This window comes from Geotrypetes seraphini, chromosome 3 (genome assembly GCF_902459505.1).
Source record: "Geotrypetes seraphini chromosome 3, aGeoSer1.1, whole genome shotgun sequence".
Classification (NCBI taxonomy): Eukaryota; Metazoa; Chordata; class Amphibia; order Gymnophiona; family Dermophiidae; genus Geotrypetes; species Geotrypetes seraphini.
The window spans coordinates 99,943,998-99,952,198 of record NC_047086.1 but is presented as its reverse complement, the minus strand read 5'-3'; positions in this window follow the sequence as shown (position 1 = coordinate 99,952,198).

Here is an 8,201-nt window from a genome sequence, read left to right as displayed (position 1 = left end):
GTTTGAAGACGAAGACCCTTTCGGATCAAAATAATAACACCTCCCTTTCCCCCCACTGCGGGCGCCTCCAAATGGGAACCCACCCACCAGGTACAGAGCTTAGCATGTTCCACTGAGGATAAACGTGTCTCCTGTGAAAAGGCTATGGAGGTTTTAGAGCGATTCAAACGCTGCAAAATTTTTGAGCGTTTAATAGGGGAATGAATCCCCCCAACGTTCCAAGAAGTTAAAGTATATTCCAGAGTTGCCCACTTAGTAGAAAAAGAGAACATAGAGAAGAAACCAATAATGCACCAGAGAAGCGTCCCAGCCACCACTTCTCCAGTATCAAGCAGCCGCCTGCCCCAAAAGGCGAGCCATACCCCCGCCGCCAATCCAGACCCAGATCAAACAGCCCCCCCTCCCCACTCCCACTAGAATCTACAATTACCCCAACCACTGAATCCCCAAACCCCTGCTCAACCTCCCCCCACCCCCCAACCCCTCCCCTCCCCTCCCCTCCCTCCCCCTGCCACAACCAACCCTTACCCAACTCACATCCCAGACACCCCAAAAAGGGCATCACTTCCAGAAAACCGTGACCACCCTCCCACGGGATCACTGACCAAGAACCCCCGGGCCTCAGACCCCCACCATAAAAAGACCAAAATGCAACCCCAGTAACCAAAGCTACCCCGAGCACTCAAACACACCCCACCCCTCCCCGCTCCCTACCACCACATCTCCCACATGCGGTCACACTCTTCCAGCAAAGACCCCAATGGATACAGCACAATATTGAACAGGCCAAACACCACTGGGAAACCTCCTGGATCTGAAAAAAAAGAAACGAAGAACCACACAGACCAAGAGACCCCATCGCCGGACACCAGCAGGACCAACGTGTCAGTCTCCCCTCCAACCACACTCCCACCAGCCTCATCCACGCTTAGAGGGACCCATAGGTTCCAAGCAGACAAAGCGTTAAAAGAAAGGAAAGGAAAAACAGGCCACCAGTCCATACATAAACTACAGGACAGTCCACCGAAGATAGGGTTCCTCAATCCCCGACAGCTCTCTGCGCCTGTTCTTCTGGCATCATCTCCGTCAGGAACTGCTGCGCTGCCTCCAGCGTGTCAAAGTGATGTACCCTTCCCAGGTGGGTCAACCGCAAGCGAGCCGGATACTGCAGAGAAAAGGCAATGTGGCGTTGGATGAGACGGGTGCACAAAGGTGAAAACCGGCGCCGTGCCTGAGAGACTTCCGCTGAGTAGTCCTGAAAGCAAAGAACGGGCCTGTTGTCATACAAGAGTTTCTTGCCCTGCCGCAACGCACGCAAAATCTCCATCTTATGATGATAATTCAGGATACGGCAGATAACCACTCGTGGCCGGTCAGCATTCTCTCGCCGCTGCCCCAAGCGATGCGCCCTCTCCACCCGCAGGGGGCCCGAGGAGGAAGATAAAGATAAGGTCTCCGGCAGCCAGCGTTCCAACAGCGCTCCCAGCTCCACATCTCGCACCGACTCTGGCAAACCCACAAAACGGAGGTTATTCCTGCGGGACCGGTTCTCGAGGTCATCCACCTTGGCTCTCAATGCAGCCATAGAGGCAGCCTGGGCAGACTGCTCCTGAGTAAGCTGCTGGACAGTATCCTCGGTAGCACTCACTCTTTGCTGGGTCTCTTTCACCTCCGAGGAAAGGGAAGCAAAACGCTGATCTAAACTGTCCAACTTGTCCAGTATGCGCTGCAGCTTGTCTCCTAGGGAACTTTCAAGCGCCGCCTGGACCTCCGCAGACACCGCCGACACCCAGGAGGAGTTAGGAGCCTCCGGCGACGGGGGAGCCACGTGGTCCGCCATTTTGGAGTCAGGCGGCTTGCATCTCTCCCGCTCCTTACGGACCGTCTTCGTGGCCATCTCAGCGCGCCGACCCGTGCAATCTGCTCGCACACCTCCTGGGAACACACCACCTCCGTGGGGGGACCGAGTCCGAAGATCAAAATGCGGCGAATTTGCCGAGCCGCGGTCGGGTGGTGCGGAGCTGTAGCTACTCGCGGTCTACAGCTCCATGTTTCCGCCGGAAGTCCATGTGTTCTTTATTGTACAGTAATTTTACATATTAAAAAAAATACATATATTGTATATTTACTTTTACTTAAGTTTTTTGACCAAATACTTTGAACCCTGCTGAAGACAAGCATTTCACTGTAGTTGCACAATTGGCTACTTTATTGCCCTCGGCACTGAATGAACATCTATTCAGATCGTTCTGGAAATGACTTAAGGTCTTTCATAAACATATAGGTTCCTCTATTGTTTCCATCCTAATGTATCCTTCTGGTCAATTATGTCGCCCAAAGACTATTATTTGTAGACTTGTGCACTGGGAACTGGATTAGGCAAGACTCTACCCTTGATGGATCTTACACCTTTGGCAATAGTACTAGGATCATTGATAAAATGATTTGAATCACTTGATTGGTTGAGGTCAGCAAGTGTGTTTCTTGGACAGAATTTTAGCTGAAAACCCATTAGTAGTTCCACAAGGATCATTCAACTTCACCATGTTCAACCTTTTGTATATTATATCAACTGATTGGTAAGGTGATCAAATAACTTTGTGAAGCCATACCAGATTTATGTTGATGATATCCATTTATTTCTTGCTTTGAAGTCTAATAAACCTGTTGTATCAGAAATCATTGCAAGCTGCAAGTAGGCAACTAGCTGTTTATGGAAAAAAGATTTAGTGTTTAGTGCATGCTAAAAACATGTATTATGTCAGTGGTCTCAAACTCAAACCCTTTACGGGGCCACATGTTGGATTTGTAGGTACTTGGAGGGCCACAGAAAAAATAGTTAATGTCTTATTAAAGAAATAATAATTTTGCATGAGGTAAAACTCTTTATCTATATATATAAAATCGGAGGTATGTATGTGTGTGTGTGTGTGTATGTGCCGCGATCACGCAAAAATGGCTTGACCGATTTGAACAAAACTTGGTATGCAGATTCCTCACTACCTGGGATGATATGTTCTGGGGGTCTCGCGGCCCACCTGCACATGTGGGAAGGGTGGGTTCACCCAAGAATGTATATGTTCTTGCTCCTGGAGGTGAAACTAAAAATGTTGTTTATAATCAAGTTTTGTGTTAGTTGTATTGTATTCATTTTGTCAAATATTTCACATTATAATTTGATTATTGTACTTTTTATAAAGCTGTAAAAAAATATTTTCATTCACCACTATAAAGTATCTTTATTTGAATCCATTTACAGTGTTATTGCTATAATTAAATACCCGTGCAACGCCGGGGCATCAGCTAGTAGTTTATAAAACTTTCCTTTAACAGTTAAAAGGAAAGATATATAAACTATAAAGTTTTACCTTATGCAAAATTGTCATTTCTTTAATAAGACATTAACTATTTTTTCTGCGGCCCTCCAAGTACTCAATTTTTTCTGCAGCCCTCACATTTAAAGTTTAATATCTTTCCTTTCTCAAAACTGACACATTTCAATCACTATATTGAAAATAAAATCATTTTCCCTACGTTTGTTGTCTGGTGTCTTTATTTTTCTGTGCTTTCAACTGTTTCCAGGGCCTTCTTGTCCTTTGACTGTTTTTCTCTCCGTCTTCACTTTCTGCCTTGCATCCATCTTTGGCATTAACTTAATGTTCAATTTTTCTGCTTTCTTTTCAAAATCTACGTTTCCATGTCTTACCTTCCCTTCCTATCTCTCTCTTCTTCTGTCCTATTTCCATGGTCTGGCATCTCTTTCCTTCCTTTCTCTCCCTCCTTCCTTCCTTTCCCCTGGTCTGGCATCTGTCTCCTTCCCTTCCCCCATGCCCTGGCATCTCTCCCTCCCCTTCCATGGTCTGATATCTCCTTTCCTTCCCTCCTCCCATGAACTTGGCTTTTTTTCTTGTTCATCTCCTCTCCCTTCTCCTTCCTTCCCTCTCTTTCCCCAATTGGGTGCAGCAGCAACAGAAGCAGCATTTCCCTTCCCCTTTTCCTGTGCAGGAGAGGCATTTCTCTTCCTTTTTCCCTCCCTCTCCCTGTACAGCAGCAGCAGCATTTCCCTAGGGTCACCCTTTCCTATGTAGCAGAAGCATTTCTCTTTCCCCTCCCCTTCCATTCTCTTCCTTGTGGAGCAGCAGCGTGTCTGGCTGGCTCGTTCCATTCAAAGCCACGGGTGGCAGCTCCTTGCGAGATCCGCGCCTGCGTCTGAAGCCTCTCTGATGTGACATCAGAGAGGCTTCCAATGCAGGAGTGGATAGTGCGAGGAGCTGCCAACCCACAGCTTTGAACGGAACGAGCCGGCCAGACACGCTGCTGCTCCAAAAGGAAGGGAAAGGGGAAGAGAAATGCTGTTGATCGCGTCCAGACCGCTGGCCGCAAATAACACCTGGAGAGCCACATGTGGCCTGCGGGCCGCGTGTTTGAGAACGCTGTATTATGTGATGCTGCATTGTATAGGAATTAAGTGAGTTGTTAGGACAGATAGCATGGCACTAAGTTAGAACAAGAGACCCTAAAATAAACAGGATCTTTAAGAAACATGCCCAAAGCAGTATTTTATACACAAAAGTTGATGTGTTGACTGAAGTTGCTTTTAAATCCTAGGACAGTCCTGCAGGCTTTATTTCTTCTGGGGACTGATATTGCCACTCATTTATCTAGGGTTCCCTAAAATCCTCATATGCTTATTACAGTTAGTTCAGAATGCCACAACCTGTATCACCGCTGGTTGCAGTTTTTAGGATAAGATCTCTCTGGTCTTTTTAAGTTCTTCCCTGTGTGGTGAAGAGTGAAATTTAAAACCTGATATGTTTCTTTTAAGGTACCAGGGGTGATATAGCTGTCTGTCTGCAAAGTGCCTGAATACAGTATGAGCCTTCTCAGATCCTTAGTTCTTCAGAGAAAACTAAGTTTTGTACCCGATTGATTAAAGAGTTGCATCTGTTTTGAATCCCCACAAATTCTTTTCTGACATGAGATGTAATCCATTAAACATCTTACCAAAAGAGTTTGCTTTAGAATCAGATTTTGTAAGGTTTTCTAAACAGATGAAGATACCACTCCACTCTTTGTGAAATCTAAGACTATTACTTTGGACACTATGAGCTGGATTCAGTAAATGGTTCAGAAAAATGCAATGCTCAGTGCAATTCTCTAGAGGGGCCTAATAGGGATTTTCCTGGCCAACTGTGGGCATGACATATGCCACCTGATAATTAACATTTTCTCTGGGTACAGTGTGCTTCTGTGTTATTTTAAATTATATTTTTGGTAGATCATTTTGACTTGATCATTTTAAAAGTAGCTCGCAAGCCCAAAAAGTGTGGGCACCCCTGATCTAGAGGAAAGCTACTAAAATGGTCAGTGGTCTGCATCATAAGGCATTCAGTGACAGACTCAAAGATCTCAATATGTAACTTTGAAGGAAATAACTATTAATTTGAAGGAGATGTAGGAGAGGGGAAATATGATAAGAGATGTTTAAATATCTATATGGCAGCACAAAGATGCATGAGGTGAGTCTCTGCATTGAAAGGAAACTCCAGAGTGAGGGGGCATTGGGATGAAGTTAAGAGGTGATAGGCTCAGGAGTAATCTAAGGAAATACATTTTTACAGAAAGGGTGAAACAGTCTCCTGGAAGAGGTGATGGAGACACTGTGTCTAAATTCAAAATAGCATGAAATAGACATATGGGATCGCTTAGAGAGAGGAAGATATAATGATTAATGTGAATGGGCAGATTGGATGGACCATTTGGTCTTTATCTGCCATGAAGTTTCTATGTAGAAAGTATACTCCGACAGACTTCCCATGCCAATGGCTAAATGTACATAAGAGGAGAGTGTGGTAGAGAATGACATGGGGGAAAACATTTGTCCCCATCATCGCCCTGTCCCCATGACCACTGTCCCTGTCACCACCCCATTCTTGCAACCACTGTCCCCGTGACTACTATCCCCGCAGCATCCATATAAGCCTCAGTACTGCAATATTTAGCTTATTCCTTCCTTATAAATCAAAGTTCTGGCTGCTGAATTAGAGAAAGAGATGTTCAGCTGGCAGGGCTTTGTTTATTAATTTTTATCAACACAACTAATATATTATTTTATCCTACAGCAAAAAAAAAAAAAGAAATAAATATATATATTTTTTTACCTTTGTTGTCTGGTTTCTGCTTTCCTCATCTTCTCATTCAATTCCTTCCATCCACTGTCTGTCTTCTCTCTGCATCTTCCATTTGCTCTGTTACTGTGCTCTGTATGGTCCCTTCACCTCCCCCCCCCCCCCCATGGTCTAGCATCTCTGTCTTCTTCCCTTCCAGCATCTTCTCCCCACTCTCTGTTCCCCATTTCCCTTCAGTGTCTTCTCCCCACTCTCTGTTCCCCATTTCCTTCCAGTGTCTGTTCCTCTCCACCCCCCTTCTGCATCTGTTCCTTTTTATTCCACCACCACCCATCCCTCTCGTCACCTCACCGCCCTTCAGCACCCCTCATGTGGCCCAAGAATCTCCCTCCCTCCCCCTTATCTTTGCAGCACGTTTTAAGTTACTTTCCAGAGTAACTTGCTCAAGCCGGCCGAGCCTGCCTGCAGTCGTGTGTGTCTATGGGCGTAAGCTTCTCCTCTGAAGCAACCGGAAGTTGTGTCGGAGGAGAAGCTTCTGCCTACAGGCACAAGCGACTGAAGGCAGGCTCAGCCGGCTTGAGCAAGTTACTTTGGAAACTAATGCGCCGCGAAGGTAAGGGGTAGGTAGGTAGGAAGGAGGGGGCCGCGCGCATTCCCTCCCTTAACTGCGGGGATAAGGACATTCACCACTCCACGGGGTGGTGGATGGCCTTGTCCCTGTGCCTGCAGTGAGCACTCCCCTCCCCCCCCCCCTGTTTTGGTGGGTTTATCTTCTGCTAGCCACAAGTAATAGCCACCGTATCATTCTCTACGGCACAATGCACGTTTTATGGTGAGTGGTAGTATATTTTGAGACTGAGATCAAATGTCACACGCCCAGGCTTAGGAGTAAGGTTCATTCCTATCATGGCATGCTCAAAACTAGCCCATTTGGAAAAATTGACTTCGAACTGCATTTCTTCTTGAGCTATGCAACCGAGAGATTGAGGAACCTGTTGTACATGGAAAGGGCCACATATGCTCCCAACTTTCCACTAGTAAAACTCTCTCATTCTGCTTCCTGCTGTGTGATATGATCCTGATCAGTCTTGCTGTCTACAGAAAACACCAGTTAAAGGTGACCAACATTGGTGTCACTGTCTAAATAATGTAAACGTTCCTTGGTATAAGAAACAGGCAAGATTATTTTTCAAGCCAGGTCTGCCATTGTCATTTAATAAATACAATAACTGATGCAAGACAGATGTAGTCAAAGGAAAAAGTTCTTAATTTAGAGCCAATGTTCCTTTTTGGGTGACATTTGGTTACTTTCTGTATCTTTATTTCTGAAATGTGTCATGCTACAGGACTAGCCAACAATAAATTCATAATAGTAGAATATAGAAAAAACTGCATCAGTTGGCCTTGAAGATTTAGGGCCTGTTTTACAAAGCCATGGTAATGGCCCCGAAGCCCATAGAGATTTAAAGGGCTTCAGGGCTGTTGCCGGGCAGCAGCCGCTAGCGTAGCTTTGTAAAACAGGCCCTTAGTCTAGGCTTGAGAAAACAATTACATTTTATACCAGTTCTATTTTGGTTTCTTAATCTTAGGCTGCTTCATTTAAATTCAGATTCTTAAGTATTCTTCCGTCATTTCAAAATGTTATCCATAAATGTGTTTATAAAGAGAGAAACTGTTTGTGTAATCCTATTTAATGCTACTGTATTTCTGTAAGAAGAATCCACATATTTAGGAGCGTATAATCTCCTTATTTATTTCCTTCATTTAGACTGCTTTCTTCTTTTACCTAAGGAATCTGACAGTACTTCAAGTTTTTCCAAAACATAACCTTAATAGATATTTCTAGTTTTACTTATTAAACACCATGCACTGTTCAAGGCTCTTTTACTCTATGATCTCAGTGATGCCATCCATAGATATCAGTTTTATAAATGGCATTCTAAAGTAAGTTGTTCTAACATTGATGTGTCTTCTTCATTCAGATCTAAAAAACAAAAAAAAAAAACACCACAGAGAAAACTGTGATGAATCTTAAATATAAATATTAACTCTAAGGGATTTATTTTGGTGGGC